General features: G+C 34.2%; 2 pseudogenes; both read right to left on the reverse strand.

The window, feature by feature from the left end:
• Positions 1-3,009: 3,009 nt before the first annotated feature.
• On the reverse strand, positions 3,010-13,386 carry LOC149141085 (aminomethyltransferase, mitochondrial pseudogene; annotated as a pseudogene).
• Positions 13,387-14,760: 1,374 nt separating this feature from the next.
• LOC149141086 (aminomethyltransferase, mitochondrial pseudogene) lies at positions 14,761-15,688 on the reverse strand (annotated as a pseudogene).
• Positions 15,689-17,548: the final 1,860 nt, after the last annotated feature.

A 17,548-nucleotide genomic window follows, 5' to 3' on the forward strand; every position in this document is an offset into this window, starting at 1 on the left:
ATGTGATTGAGTAGGATTAGTTTACAGTTCAAGTGCTTTTAGTTGTTTAGATTAGAGTAGGAGGATTGTAATTCATTAGAGCTCCAAAAAAAGGTTGATAGTGCACTCGCTGCCATCTCTGTTTAGAGATTGGGGGTGTGGGCTGTACCAACCACCAAAAAACGCAGTCTTATGCTTTCATGCAAGCTGCCACACAGTTATTTCAATTGTAGATCCATCCATGCACTTTGCTCTTGAGCACTACTGCTTCGTTCCAACACCATGCACGATTTTTATCCACACTTTACATTGTTGTTCATTGGGTTAATAACACAGCTAGAATAGGTTGATGGAATTCTCGGTTTTGTGCAAGATATAGAGGATTTGTTTCTTTTACACTACATAGCATCACTTTATCGTGTTCTTCTTCTTCTCAACCACGCCTGAAGCCACTTGCTCGACCTCTGTTCAGCTCATTAGCCTTCCAACCCTTCTACTTCTCACGTAGCTCCATCTTTTCAACTTTTCCTTGCTTCCACCCTTCTATTCACCAACCAACTGTACCCACTCTTTCGTCATCTCATATCTCTGTCCCTGAGCCACCACGAAATCCTCCTTCACCTTACCCATCCACTCATACCACTCCTCCACTCCTCCATCACCCAAAACTCCAACTACAGCACATCCTGTAAAAGTTAGCAGACTTCCTGTAGAAATCCCGAGCTTCCTGTAGGATCCCCTGCAGACATCCTGTAGAAGCCTGCAAACTCGGTTTCCAAGCATCTGAACATTGTGGACTCCTGTGGAATGATGTTAGGGATCCCCTGGAACCTCTCCTAGCCCTCTTGACCTTTCCCAAGCTTTCTCTCCCTTCGCACTACCCCTGCACAGTCAAACCCTAATAAGAAACAGAATCATAATAACTCCAACCACTTAAGCAAAAATACAAAAACAATGTTCTTTTCAATAGAAGTAGTTTAAGTTCATGCATTTCATATCACTAGCAGTAATGGCATCATTTCTAGAAGTTTGCACTCTCACTATTGCATCATAGAGGTTAAACTAGTCAGATTAGGGTTTACTAGGGTTTCCATGTTTTGGTTGGCTTTCAGTTCATTTTTGCAAAGTAGATTAATTTCCTTTGAGATAGCCTTCGTCCATCATTTAGAAAGCTTCTTCTGAGAACATATAGAAGTTGGCTTGAGCCCTAGCAGACTTGTGCCAGCTGACCAAGTGACAGCTGCGACAAGAGCTAGTACTTGTGCATACAGCACCGTCGCTTCCAAGTTTGTTACGAACTACCGGGTTGATAAAATTAGAGATAGGAAGCTCCAGGAGTTGTAGCATTATTGCTACAATACTGGAGCCCACCAAATGGAATCATCAATGTCTCCTCCTTTGTCATTGGTGAAGATAGTGAGAGTTCCAGTTCTAGGAGAAATCCTAGCTACATCTGCAACCACAAGCTTTTCAAGGAAAGGAACATAATATTTTCCCTTTAGGCTTAATCCACACATATGAGACACATCAAATACACTTCCGTTAGTCCTACAATTAATAGTGGAGTCCATTATGAAGTCCTTATACTGGATGGGTATACTCCACCCTCCAAAAGGTACTCTTTTGCCCCCATTTTGAACATGAAAGTCATAGAGGGTTGTTTTTTGCAAGAAGGACTCATCAGAGTAAGACCTTTGGGTGTTGCTTGAACATCTGCCCTTGCTTTCCACTTGAGATCTATAGTCAGTACCAAAGTGACATACTATACCAATGTTGTGAAATCTATAAATTGGATCATTTTTATATATATAGTGAAAATTACAATTAACATAACAATACTCATATTATATTTGAAAAGATATTACAGATCATGGACCAACTTCTAGTTTACAATTCATTTACCACTATTACATGTACGATGCACTAGCCCATTGTAGAGCTTCCATTCTTTATGTAGTTTATAATATTTTTTTCATGCGTGGATCATACCTATACTAATCAATTTGGGGCTTAATTGGTTAAATATCCAATGCATATCCACTTCTCTAGATCCCAATTCATTGTAAGAGGTGGCTATGGTGGCTTTCCCTATTACACCATAACTCACCTATGGACTTGATGGTGTACACCATTAACTCTATGATCAAATTTTCATTCAAACTTGTGTTCTCAAAATTCCACACCATTTTTGTAGCTATGTAATCTACCCCTTCCTTACTTCCAATTTTCACTACATCAGATATTTTCTTACGGATACTAGCTTCAAGTTTGTCGATTGGAATTTTGATACAATCCTTTTGGTCTTTGGAAAGCTTATGTTTAGCCAAAATTATGCCTATTATCTTATTTCAATCCAACTACTCCTACCATGTGCATCTCGTGAAACATACCAAGTGTAACTTTTACCTGACCCTGAGATCCATAACCTCTTATTTGTTCCCTTTTCCAAAGCTTTGTCTTTCCTTCTGTTCTTCCCACTCTAGAAAATTATTGGAGATTTTATGTGAAACATTTCTCATCACACCCAACATTCTAACAAACCTTTGAAATTCCACTTTTAATATTCACGGTAGATTGTATTTGAAACCCTTTTTATCATTGCCCACCTATCAATTTTTTTAAATGATTCTTCTATTTTAGACGTTTAGAGCTTTCTTGCTTTGTAGAGCTAATGCCATAAGTTTAGTGAACTTAGACAAACTAGAATGCATTTATTATGGATGAAGTCTCTTGACTCTTGATGGCACATGTTGAAATATTAATATTTGGCAAATTTCACCTTTCTAAAACCTACAATCCTAAAACTATAGTTTGGTTTTAGGATCAAACTAAACTATTTTGAGCTGAGGCCATGCTAGATGGTTCAAACTTCAATCTCGTTTCAGTTTTTCACAAATAACACACTTGGACTATAAACATTTCAACACACCCTTATGAAGTTTAATTCATTTACTGTTCAGAAGTTCCAATTCCATATTGAACAATAAAATGATTGACTCAGATAAATGGTATAACAGATATATCTTTTTCTTACCCTCTTTTGGTAATATAGCACACAGATCCATTGATATCAATCATTTGAAAACTAATGAATTATAATTTTCTCAAATATTCTTTATCCAATTTATGAAGAATTGGGGAAGCAAGAGGACCATTATGTACATCTTTTGCAATGGCTTATAAATATACTTTGATTATAAGCTACTCAATATTCACATACAACAATATTACAAGTCTTGAATCACTACAACAAAACAGGCAATTTGCGCCAGATTTAGCACCAGATTCTAGTGCATTTTTTTTCTCAATTGGGATGAGCAACCTGGCGCTAAATCTGGCTCTATTGTACAATTTTTAAAGCGTCCCTTTTTGCACCAAATTTTGCATCTTTTTTATGCCAAATTTTCCATCATTTTCTGCATCATATTTTGCACCAATATTTTCATTTGGTTTTACAACAGGTTTTGCTTCTAGTTTTGTGCCTTTTTTTGCATCTATTTTTGCATCATTTTTTGCTTCCTCTTTTGTGGAATTCTTTGCTTCTATTTTTGTGTCATAATTTGCATCGATTTTTACACCATCTTTGATATCTTATTTAGCACCTTTTTTTACATCCAATTTGTGCCAATTTTTGCATCTGGTCTTATGCCATCTTTTGCTTCTAATTTTGTACTTATTTTTACATTTATTTTTGTGCCAATTTTTGTGCCTTTTTTTACACCATTTTTTCCATCCAATTTTGCACCATATGTTGAATCTGATTTACTGCCAAATTTCGCATGCATTTTTGCACCATTTTTTGCATCCACTTTTGCATTTCATTTATCTCCCTTTTTTGCATCCTATTTTGCACCATATTTTGCATTTAATTTTGCATCATTTGTTGCATCCAATTTAGCATCATTTTTAACACCATTTCTTGCATCCAATTTTTCATCCTTTTGAGCATCTAAATTTGCATCCTATGTTGAACCATATATTGCATCCACCTTTGCATCCCATTTTGTGTCTATTGTTACGTTCACTTTTGAGCCATTTTTTCGTCTACTATTGCATTTGTTTTTGCACCAAGTTTCGAATGATTTGTTGCATCATTTTACATCCAATATTGCATCTCAATTGGCATCCAAAATTGAGCCATTTTTGTGCCCATTTTTGCACCATTTTTTATGTCCAAATTTGCATCCTTTTTGGTATCTAGTTTTTCATCCTTTTTGGCTTCCAAATTTGCATCCTTTTTTCTGCCACATTTTGTGTCCACATTTGCATCTCATTTTGCACCTAGATTTTAGTTGGAATTTTCATCTAGTTATGCATCATCTTTGACATCCTTGGTTTCACCATTTTTTAGTCCCATTTTGCATCTTGTTTTGTGTCTTTTCTTACATCCTTTTTGCATCCTAATTTTACACCATTCTTTGCATCCTCATTTTGGTGTCCATTTTTGCATCCTTGTTTGCACCCAATTCGGTATCCTTTCATATGCCCTATTTTGTTCCCTTCTTTGTGTCTAGTGTTGCACCCTTTTTTAATTTTACTTTAAAAACCTTTTTGTGTCATTTTTTGCATATTGTTTTGATGGCTAGTTTAACATCCAATTCTACTCCCAATTTTTCATCCATGGTTAAATCCACTTTTGGCTTCTTGTTTAGAGTTTTACTTTTATTTCCATTTATGACCACCTCTATGGGTTCATTTTACTAATTTCATTTACATAGTGAAATATATTAAATTTTCTAAATATCATTTTGCTGTAGGATTTAATGCATGGTTAGATGAAAACAAAACCCTCTCAGTTTATCTCAGAAACCTAGGACAAACCAATTAAGAGAAAGGTTGTTCTAAGGCTTAGGATTCTTAGTAGATCAAGATGTAGAGTATAGATTAAGAAAAAGAGAATGAATTCTTGTGAGTCCTCGCATGCAAGTCTTCTTGGAGTTTTTTGTATAGCCAAGAAGTGCTCCTAGATAGCTCCAAAGCTTGGTCCTACACATAAGAGAGAGAATAAAGCAACCTTCACAACATAATATCTTAATAATCAAAACTATAAAAAACATATAAATATTATTGAATAAATAAATATAAACCAAAAGGCCATGCATACATTAGTTAAATAGAAGAAGTAAAGAATGAATAGAAACATATGGAAGGAAGAACAACTGATCTATATGAATAAAGGAGTTGGAGGAAATTTACAACAATCAGATATAGTTGCAACATCACCTCCCCCAACTCATAGCTCCAAAACTCTCCCTCTCAAGACAGATCTCAAGAGCGTGACAATACAAAATTCCCATCATTTTTTCAATGGCCAAGCCTCTAATATATAGGAAAGTGGAGGCTATTAAGATTTCCAAAATTCCTCATTAGTTCAATTTGGGAAAAATCTTTTGGGTGAATAATGTTTCCTCATATAAAAAAGGAATTTTCCACTTTTTAGATGCTTTTGTGCTTAGGAAAAAGCTTCCCCATGCTTTATGGCTCTTTCCCACTTTTGTATGCTTTTATTTTTTAGGAAAAAGCTAAAGATGAGGATAAAGAGATTACATTCCACCATATGTTTCCGAAAGTGACCAAGAATGTCAAATTCAAATTCTAGTTTGCTTATGTTTTAGTTTTTTTTTAAATATATATATTTAGTTTTAGTATTTTTTTTTTTCTAGAAAAATATATTTAGTTTTTGGTATATTTTTCTATAAGAAAAATTATATTTTGTTTTTATAAAAATGGATTTTAAACATTCCATTCATGCTAAATTTGTGATTTTATGATAGGAGTTTAAATTATATATAGTAAAGTAACTTAATGTCATGTGTTGTGTTGCTGAGATGGGTGTTATACATCTCTTTCTTGCTAAGTTATAGAATGTGCTTGGGTTTTATTAATGCAATAAAACTAATTATGTTCTTCATGATATCTTGAAATGTTCATCTTGAACCAGGCTAATAAAACAATAAAGTTAAAATAGGTTGTCCTTTGTCCTTTATAGATCTTTGTCCCCATTAATCTTGGTCTTAATAGATTAATTGTCTTGTGGTGGCCTTGAGTGGTCACTTCCATTAGTTGCATGCTTTGTAGTTTTCAGTTAGTGACATTTTTTCGGCTTGATAATATGTTATTTAATTTATCAAAATGTGTTATTGTCCATATTATTGTTAAATATTAATATTAAATATGTTGATTTTTAAGCATGTTTTAGCAAAACTTTCCCAAAATGTTTATAGATTGTATTTTATAATGCAATGATTCTTTGCTTGATGAAATTGTTTTGGATATTTTTTTTAATGATTCATTGATTGATGAAATTGTTATGGATATTTTTTTTAGTATATTAAATTGTATGTGATAAAGTCAAAAATCACCTCTTTTTTAGATTTTCATTGATCAATTTCCCTTAAGGCCATCAAGTTCACCATTTGGTCCCAGGTTAAGGAAATATAGGAGTCATGAAGTGGAATTGTCCAAGCACTTAAATCTTGAGACATGTTTCTTTTTAGTCACTTTATACTTTCTTTCTATGTAAATTTTTGATGAAAATAGTCTTGGAACATGAGGGGCGTCAATAGTAAGTGAAAACAAACTCCTAAAAGAAAAATGGTATGCAAAGCACCCATAAATAATGTTGATATAAGAAGCAAAAATATTAAGTGAGGTTCAACCTCATATAATTAGAAAATGGGGGAGGAATTTCCAAGTAGTAGTGATTGATGCATAGAGATACTTGGGTGGAATGGTTATTATTTGAAATGATTAAGACATCAAGGTTACCAATATGTTTACCTCTTTTCGCATTATGACAATACAATTTTAGTTAATTGACATTGAGGACTACTACCATGTATCCAATGTCTATGACTCCAATATCGCAAATGAAAAACCTCTATTTCTCAATTCTATTTCTAGCACAAGTAATTTATACTCCCCATCTCCATGGATTGTTGGGAGTGACTTCAATATTATAAGTGTCTTGAGGAAAAGAAAGAATGAATCAAAATGTTTAACAAGATATTTTGTAAGCTATACCATTAAAGCCACAAAGTAGTCTCCATTAAAGTTGTCAAGAAATGAGTCTCCAACCCACACATGTGGATCAATGAGATGTAATACATGTGTGTGTGGTTACGAACTCAATACACCTCTATAATAACTCCACAAACTTATGTATTTCACTCTGTCACATAAATTGACAGTAGTGTGACATAAGTAAACCAAGAGTAGACATGAAAGCCTTAGGAAACAAACATTCCTTAGATCCTCAATTAGGTGCTTAAATGATGAAGTGAAAATTCAAAGAGAAAAGAAGAATTCATGATTTAACCATCACATACATGTGATCAAGTGTGACTAGGAGTGTATATATTCATATATTTTCCAAAGAGGGAGTGAATACATGAGTTACCATTTATTGGCCCTTATTTTTCTTTCTTTTTCATTTTCTTATATATAGGACTTAGGGAATAAGGTTTTCATAAGCTTGGCACAACTCATAGATATAAGATTTACATGAATTTTCACTTCAACCTTAGAGTTTAGACTTAGATAAATCAATATAGTGTATGTTTAATGATTTTGGCTTTCACTTTTTTATTGTATTTCATCACAAATACAAAAGGGGAAATATTTTGCCAAATCTATGAATGCTTAATCATAAAGTAGTCATGCGATGAAAACACATTAATGATGTTATTCTCTACGAAAATGATGGGTATTCTTGAGAAAATCTTATGCTTGTGGATGTTTCCTCCCTGGTTGAGAGGGAGTGAGGGTAGACACCATGTTATCCATATGTCATGTACTATGGCTAGGATTAACAATCGTAAGCCTAGTAAAGGCACTAGTAGGGATAATGGTGGATTGGATAAACATCTGGGACCAATATTCTTTGAGAATTTGGACATTGACTAGGACTAATCGCCATAAGTCAAGTACATTAATCCAAGATAAGAATAGTCATGAGGATTGACATTTTCTGGTGTCAAATATTATGATAGTGGATTAGGAAATGATCATGTGAGGACATACTTGGTAAACATCTTGGTGGGGTAAGTGCCTTGAAAGGCAGTGGTGTCCAAATTTATACCTCCCGACATTGTGCTCTGATCTAATGGAGAGATAAACTTGTTAGTCAAGGCCTTACTATTTTGAAAATTTTGGCTATGATGATGTAAATCATCATTGATGCTTATCAATCTAGATCCCTTCTTATATGAATATTTCAACTTGAGAGTACTTTTTTGTCTCATTATGAGTACCTCGCTAGTTTAGAGGGAGGGTCATCATCTTCATTATTGCCATCATCACCACCATCAATGTGATCATTATTGTCATCATTTCATTATCATCATAATCACCATTCATGTCTTCTTCATGATCATCATTATCATCATGATTTTGTATATTGTCGTCAATTGTTCATAATTATAGGTATCATAAGAAATATCACCAACCTTAGGACACATGATATATGAAAGAAAAATAACCACTTTATTTTTTAGAAATGATTGATGATCATCAACATCACTACCATTATCATCGTCATTATAATTTTCATCATCCCCATCATCATAACTAATATAAGTTTTATCATAATTTTTGTCATCTTCATCATGAACATCATAATCATCATTCATGCCATTATTGTTCTTGATTATGACCAAGATGAAAATAATGATAATGATGATTAGATGATGATGACTTGGAAGATGACGCCAAAGATAATTATTATGATTTTTACCATGATAACATTTAAAAATTGGGAGGAATGGCCAAGGTCATTAGCATCATCATCATTGTCATTGTAACTCCCATCGTCTTTATCATCATTGTCATTATCATAACAATCGCAATTCATGTCATCGTCATCATCTTCATTATCATCATCATTATAATTATTGACATTTTCATCAGTTGTTCATAATTTTCAATGTCATAAGAAATATAATCAATGCAAAAGATATGATGTGTGTTGGAAAATGGATGCAAAAGTAAACAAAAAAATGGGGGTAAAAATAGACGTAAATTTGGATGAAGAGTGGACACAACATAAGTGGATGCAGAACAAGACAGAAAAATTGAACAAAAGTGGATGAAAAAGTAGATGCAATAGTTCATACAAACTTGAACACAAAATAGGACTCAAACATGGATGAAAAAGTGGAAGAAAACATGGGCACAATAGTAGGCATAAAACTTAGCATGAATTGTGGTGAAACAAATGTGGATACTCCAATGAATGTAAAAAAAAAGGGACACAAACTTGAATGCAAAAAGGAGGAAAACTTGGATGAAAAAAGGGATGTAAACATGGGCCAAACATGGGTGCAATAGTGAACACAAAATTAGTTGCAAAACTAGACAAATCAAAAGTGGATGTAAAAGTAAATTCGAAATGGGATGCAAAAAACATAAACAATATTTGATGCAAACTTGGACACAAAAGAGGATTCAATAGTGGAAGAAAATGTGGGTTGCAATGATAGGCATAAGATATGGCACAAATAATAGCACAAAAAAGGTGGATGTAATAATAGACACAAAAAAATATGCAAACTTAGATGCAAGACAAGATGCTATAAGGGATGTAAAAGTGGATGCAAACACGGGTGCAACATGAGAAACAAAATTGGATGCAAAATATGGATGAAATGGAAGTACATGCAAAAGAAGATACAAAATGAGATGCAAAACCCAACACAAAAGTGGATGCAAAAATAGATGAAATATTTTATGAAAAAGAGGATGTGAAGATGGATGCAAAATTGGAAGCAAATGTGGGTACAACAGTATGTGCAAAACATGGAACAAATTTTGTCACAACAAAAGTAGATGTAATGATAGATGCAAAAAAAGAAGCAAATGAAGATGAAAAATAGGATGCAAAAAGGGATGTAAAAGTGGGTGTAAACATGGGTGCAACAATGGATGTAAAATAGCTTTTGCAACTTATTTGAAAGAGCAATTTTGTCCCAACAATTAGACTTGTAGCATAAAGAACATGGTTAATACATATGATTCGACCAAAAACTAGTTACTACCAAAATTCAACCAAAAATAATATTACTGCATAAAAATAGAATTAAAAACAAAAAAAATAAAAACAAAAATTTCCCAAATTAAAAATAAATAAATGATAAACTTTTTTTTTTACCAAAATTTAGTGATTTTTTTAGTGCTAATACTAACATCACCATTACAACAAGATATTTTTTTAGTGCTAATACTGCCATTACAACGAGATATAAGAGGGATATAATGCAAAAAGTTTAATAATAATATGTATGTAGAAGATGGTCTTCAGATTGGTGAATTCATGATAATCAATGGGACTACAGTCGAAATAATTGGATGTTATTTACTTTTTTACATAGATTGTCAAAATAATTGCATAAATCGATTTTTTTTAACCAAAATTTAACAAAAACTTTGCTAGTGCTAACATTAGAACCACCATTACAACAAGATATCTTTCTAGTGTTGACAACACCATTATAGTAAGATACCTCAAGAGAGACAGAAAAATTAAAAAGTATGATAGTAATATGTATCCAGAAGATGGTAGTGAAACTAGTAATTGTTCATTCTCATTATCATAATCATTGTCATCATCATCACCATCATCCTTGTCATCGTTATTGCCATCATTACATTATCATCATAATCACCATTCATGCCATCATCATCAGCTCCATCATCATCATCATTATGGACATTGTTTGCAATTGTTTATAATTATAGACGTTGCAAGAAATATCATCAACCCAAAAAATGTGATCAGTGCTAGAAAAGGGCTGTTTAGGACACATTGATATACGTAAGAGAAATAACAACTCTATTTTTGAGAGATGATCGATGATCATCATCATCACCACCATTATCATCGTCATTGTCATTTTTATCATCCCCATCATCATCATTAATGTAATTTCTATCAACATTGTTGTAATCATCATCATCATTCGTGCCATTATTGTTTTTGATGATGACCTAGATGAAAATGATGATGATGACACCAAAGATAATGCTTATGATTATGACAATGACAACATCTAAAATTGGGAAGATTCGCTAAGGTCATTAGCGTCGCCATCGTCATAATCATTGCCATCATCATCATTAATGTCATTGTAACCACTATCGTCTTTATCATCATAATCACAATTCATGTCATCGTCATCATCTTCATTTTCATCATTGTCAATATTATTGACATTGTCATCAATTGTTCATAATTGTCAATGCCATAAGGAATATCATCAATGCAGAAAATATGATGAGTGTTGGAAAAGGGATGCAAAAGAGAACATAGAAATGGTGGCAACAATAGAAGTAAAATTGGATGAAAAGTGGATACAACATAAGTAGATGGACAACAACATGAAAAACCTAACACAAAAGTGGATGCAAAAGTAGATGCAGTTGTCAATGCAAACTTGGATGCAAACATGAAGGCAAAAGTGGAAGCAAACATGGGTCCAATGGTAGGTGTAAAACTTGGCACAAATTGTGGTGAAACAAATGTGGATGCAACAACGGACACAAAAGTAGATGCAAAAATGAATGAAACAAAAGTGGATACAATAGGGGATGCAAAAACATACACAATATCTGATGCAAACTTGAACACAAAAGAGGATGCAAATGTGGATGCAAACGTGGAAGCAAATGTGGTTGCAATGGTAGGCGCAAGATATGGTGCAACAAAAGTCGATGTAACAATAGACAAAAAATATGCAAAATAAGATGCAAAAATGGATGTAAAAGTGGAAGCAAACATTGATGCAACAGGCAAAACAAAATTGGATGAAAAAAATGGATACAATGGAAGTAGATGCAAAAGTAGATACAAAACGAGATGCAAAACCCAATGCATAAACCTGACACAAAAGTGGATGCAAAAATAGATGCAATATTTGATGCAAAAGAGGATGTGAACATGGATGCAAAATTGGAAGCAAACGTGGATACAATAGTGAGTGAAAAACATGGTGCAAATTATGGTATAACAAAAGTGGATGTAATGATAGATGAAAAAAAGAATCAAAGTATGATGCAAATGAAGATGTAAAAAGGGATGCAAAAAGTGAAATTTAAAATGGGTGTAACAGTGGATGCAAAATTGTATGCAAAATTGGATGCAATAGAAGTCGATGCAAAAGTAGATGCAAAACGAGACACAAAACCCGATGCAAATCCTGGTCCAAAATTGGATACAAAAAGGGATGCAAAAATAGATGTAGTAGTTGATGAAAACCTAGATGCAAATGAGGATGCAAACGTGGATTAAAAATTATAATCAAAAGTGGGTGCAAAAGGAGGTGCCAATTGTGGCACAAAAATATTAGATGCAATAGTGGGTACAATAATAGATGCAAAAGAGGATGTAAATATGGATGCCAAACAAGATGGAAAAGTGGATGCAACAAAAGTAGATGCAAAATTATATGCAAAACTAGACACAAAACTCGATGTAAAACGTGGCACAAAAGTGATGCACAAATGGATGAAAAAATGGATGCAAAAAATGATTTAAAAAAGGATGCAAAAAAGGATGCAAAAGTCGATGCAAAAGTTGATGCAAGTGTAGGTGCAAAAAGTGGATGCAAATGAGGATGCAAAAGTATGTCAAACAAAAATAGATGCCAAAATTGATGCAAAACCTCGAACAAAACCTGGTGCAAAGGATGACACAAAACTTGGCATAAAATTTGGTGCAAAACGTGGTGCAAAACCTATTGCAATACCTGGTGCTAAACTTGGTGTAAGATTTGGTGCAAAACTTGATGCAAATTTTGTGTCAAGTTTTGCAATATATTTGATAAATGGATGCAAATAGCACCAAAAATGGGCTCTAGATGCAAAAAAAGAAGTAAAAAGGGACGCTAATCGCTGGTTTTGTTGTAGTGAATGCAAAGTAGGATGGCCAATACCTCTGTAAAATATTCCCATTAACCAAAATAAGACTCTTTCTCATACTCCTCAAATAATTTCTACATGATTTTCACCTTTTGGGGCATTTTAAATTATTTGGAGAGCTAAAAGAGATCGATCGTTATGTATCTACCAATCAATGTCACCTCCATGAGACTTAAAATCCTTCATATGGGGCTCAATATGTTCCAAATCCTTATCCCTGGAGCCTGCATTCACCACTATATAAATATGGGCATCCTTGATTTTAGTAATGATGAAATCATCAATGCTTCATCCTTTCTCATTGGTGAAAAGAGTGAGAATTCAAGTTCCAGGAGAAAGAGCAAATACATCCATAACTATGATATTTTCAAAGAAACGAATGCAATAGTTTCCCTTTAGGCTTAATCCACACATATGAGATAGATCAAATAGGCTTCCTTTAGTCCTATAGTTAACAGTGGAGTCCATTATGGAGTCGTTATACTGGATGGCCATACTCCACCCTCCAAAAGGTACCCTTTTACCCCCATTTTGAACATGAAAGTCATACAGGGTTTTTTTCTACAAGGAGGCCTCATCAGAGTAAGACCTTCAGGCGATGCTTGAACATATACCATTGTTTTCCACCTGAGATCTATAGTCAATACCAAAGTGACATACTATACCAATGGATCTGTAAGAGAGAGAGAGAGAGAGAATTACAACTAATATAACAATACTCATACTATACTTGAAAATATATTACAGATCAAAGACCAAATTCTAGTTTACAATTCACTGACCACTATTACATGTACGATGCACTAGCCCATTGTAGAGTTGGTATTCTTCATGTCGTTTATAAGAATTGTTGCCATACGTGGATCATATTTATACTAATAAATATGTGGTTTAATTGGTTCAATATCCAATGCATATCCACATTTCTAGATCCGAATTCATTGTAAGAGGTGGTCTACATCTTACACCATAATTCACCTCTGGACTTCATGGTGTACACCGTTATCTCTTTGATTAAAGTTTCATTCAAAATTGTGTTCTTCCAAATTCTAGACTTTTATTGTACCTATCTAATCCACCACTTCCATACTTCCAATTGTCACTACATTAGATATTTTCTTTCAGATACTAGCTTCAAATTCGTATATTGAAATTTTGATACAATCATTTTGGTCTTTTAAAAGGTTATGTGTATCCAAAATTACACCTATTAGCTTATTTCATACCAAAAACACCTACCATGTGCATCTCATGAAATATGCCAAGTTCATTTTTTTGCCTAACCCTAAAACTCGTACCCTCTTATTTGTTCCTTTTCCCAAATATTTCTCTTTCCTTCTATTCTTCCCACACTAGAAAATTCATGGAGATTTTATGTGAAACATTTCTCATCACACCCAACCTTATAACAAAATTTTGAAATTCCACTTTTGATATTCACGATAGATTTTATTTGAAACTTTTTTTATCACTCCCACCTAGCAAATTGTTTAAGTGATGCTTCTAATTTACTCGTCTAGAGCTTGCTTACTTTGTGCAACTAATGCCATAAGTTTAGTGAAATTCTACAAACTAGAATGCATTTCTTATGGATGAAGTCTCTTGACTCTTGATGGAACATGTGAAAATATTAACATTTGGCAAATATCACCTTTCTAAACCCTACAATCCTAAAACTATACTTTGGTTTTAGGATCAAACTAAACTATTTTCTACCGAGGCCATGCTAAATGGTTCAAACTTTAGTTTCGTTTCAATTTTGCACAAATAACAAACTTGGAATCTAAACTTATCCACACACCTTTATGAATTTTAATTCATTTACCATTTAGAAGTTCCAATTCCACATTAAATACCAAAATTATTGACTCAGCTGAATGGTATAACAAACATATCTTTCGCTTGCACTATTCTGGTAATATAACATGGCGATCCATTGATATCAATCATTCAAAAACTATTGAAGTACAATTTACTCAAATCTTCTTTGGACAGTTTCTGAAGTGGTGGGGAAACAAGAGGATCATTGTGTATGTCTTTTACAATGGATTACAAATTTATTTTTATTATAAGCTCCTCAATAATCATGTACAACATTAAAAGTCTTGTGTGGAAAGTAGGATGGTCAGTACCTCCATAAAATCTTCCCATTAACCCAAACATGACTCTTTACCATACTCCTGAAATCAGTGCTATAGGATTGTCACCTTCTAGGGCATTATAAATTATCTCGAGAGGTAAAATAGATTGATCATCATGTATCTACCAGTCAACATCACGTCCATGAGCCTTAAAAGCCTTCATATGGGGATCATTATGTGGCAGAACCTTCTCCCTGGAGCCTGCATTCACCACTATATAAATATGGTCAACCTTCACTTTTGTAATGATGGAATTATCAATGGATCCTCCTTTCTCATTGGTGAAACAGAGAGAGTTCTAATTCCAGGAGAAAGCCCAGCCACATATGCAACCACGAGCTATTCAAGGAAAGGAATGCAATATTTTCACTTTAGGCTTAATCTACAGATATGAGACACATCAAAGAGGCTTCCATTAGTCCTACAGTTAAAATGGAGTCCATTATGGAGTCGTTATACTGGAGGAACATACTCCACCTTGCAAAAGGTACCATTTTTACCCCATTTTGAACATGAAAGTCATACAGGGTTGTTTTCTGCAAAAAGGCCTCATCAGAGTAAGTCCTTCAGGCGATGTTTGGACATATTCCCTTGTTTCTAACCTGAGAGGCACTCCTCCTTACCAATATTCCCAATTTCCATAATCCCATCCTCATATTGCCAATTTCGTTCACATACCATCGACTTACTAGAATAAGAAGAATACGAAGATTGTGATAGGACAAAAAAATTGCATTTTCCTAAGTTCTTTAAACATGAAAGAATTTAAAAAAAATCAACCTTTTTTTTTCAATTTTTGCAATGGACAATACAGATACAATGCAAATGGAAGGACGAAACTCATTTTCTTGCACTTAGAAATTATTACCAAAATTGATGCAGACTGAGGGGAAACTCCTTTCAACAGATTCAGAACAAATACAAGGGGTAAAATAACTTTTAACTTGCAATTTATGTAAAATATGCTACAAATGTTATAGAAAATTATGTCGCGACAATAATTTTTTTATTTTTTCTATTGCATCTTGAGCAATGAATATTTATTTAACATAAGGAAAAACTGAACAGAATTTTCTTTTCACGACTCATTTTTATAGTGGGTTGTTTTAGCACATCTCAATCTGAACAAAATGTAAAATACTTTTTAAGAAACAACATCTATTTTACTTGCATGTTTGAGCATGTTGGTACCAGAGATCTCAATCAAATTTACTAAAACAACTCCCTTGCGACAAAGGTTTTTTTTCCTTTTAGGAAAGAAGGCAATGGACGATAGCCTTCCAACTGAGAAAGCTTATTGCTAATAAACTCTACTGCTTCTTTCTTTTTCTTTTTTTTTGTGAGTAAAGACTAATTCTATTAAGTGATGGAAAATATAGTACAATCAAGCCTGGAAACAGGCTTAGCAGAGAAGCAATGGAGCCGAAGGTGATAGGGAATCAACCTTGCTCCAAATAGACAGACAAGGGACAGGTCATAGAAGCAAAGGAATACAAAGGAAAGTACTGATCAAAAGGCTACCCTGAAGGGTTGTTTCCTGCAAATCGACATTTTTTGCCTTTTTTCTTGCTCACTTTTATCCACCCAGTGGAGTTTGGTTGTGTCATGACAAGTTGTAGATTATTTTGTCCTGATGACTGATCATCCTTGTCAGAGTCTGAGGACGAAGAGAGATGGGTACGTTTCTAAGAAATATGCTGGTTAGAGGGAGCCTCCCGGTGAGCCAAGGGGGCGTCCTTCCGACTTTCCTCATTCTGTAGATCAGCTTCAATTTCCTCATCAACCTGCACATCTGCCTCATATTCCTCCTCCTCCAAACTCGAGAAGCCTAAATCGTCCAGCAGACGGGGTGGTTCAAAAGGATTCCATCTCTTGGATTTGGCCGTACGATTCATATTCTTCTTTTTATCTTTGAGCTGTGAACATGTACTCTGAAGGTGTCCTGTTTGATGACATTGGCGACAGCGGAAGGCTGTGTTCTCATAATCCAGTGGTTGAGTCCAATGGAAATCTCCATGTCAGGCGGAAAGAGTCGATAGTGCGGACACAAATCAACCTCCCTAGGAGCCTAAGACTCTCTAGTGACAAACAAGACAAACAAGAGCAATCCTTCTCTAAACATGCATTTACTATATAAGAAATCAAGTGTTTAGATCCTACCTATAGTCCCACGCTGTTGTAGCAGTCCAGCTCCGCTGATCCGGATGAGCTCCTCCTTCACTTTGAAACCTGCATCCACTAACAATCAAACGATTAAATAGCACTTGATAATCTCATAGAATAAAACATATTTAACATATAGACCAAGGAGTACATGAAACAACTCATAAATAACAAGTTATTGAGAAGAATGGACTCATTTGCATTAATAGGTAACAAAAGGAACAATTACAACCTGAGCCTTGGTGTTGTGCAAGTCCCTCCCAGGGTCCATCAAGAGTTCTCCTTTACTTTGACAAAGCTCACCCACTTCCAAATAGAACAAGAAAAGATGGCAATCTCTCCTCACAAGCTTC

This window comes from Pinus tabuliformis, chromosome X (genome assembly GCF_031772625.1).
Source record: "Pinus tabuliformis cultivar Carrire ecotype Pingquan chromosome X, CPIR1, whole genome shotgun sequence".
NCBI classification, from domain to species: domain Eukaryota; kingdom Viridiplantae; phylum Streptophyta; class Pinopsida; order Pinales; family Pinaceae; genus Pinus; species Pinus tabuliformis.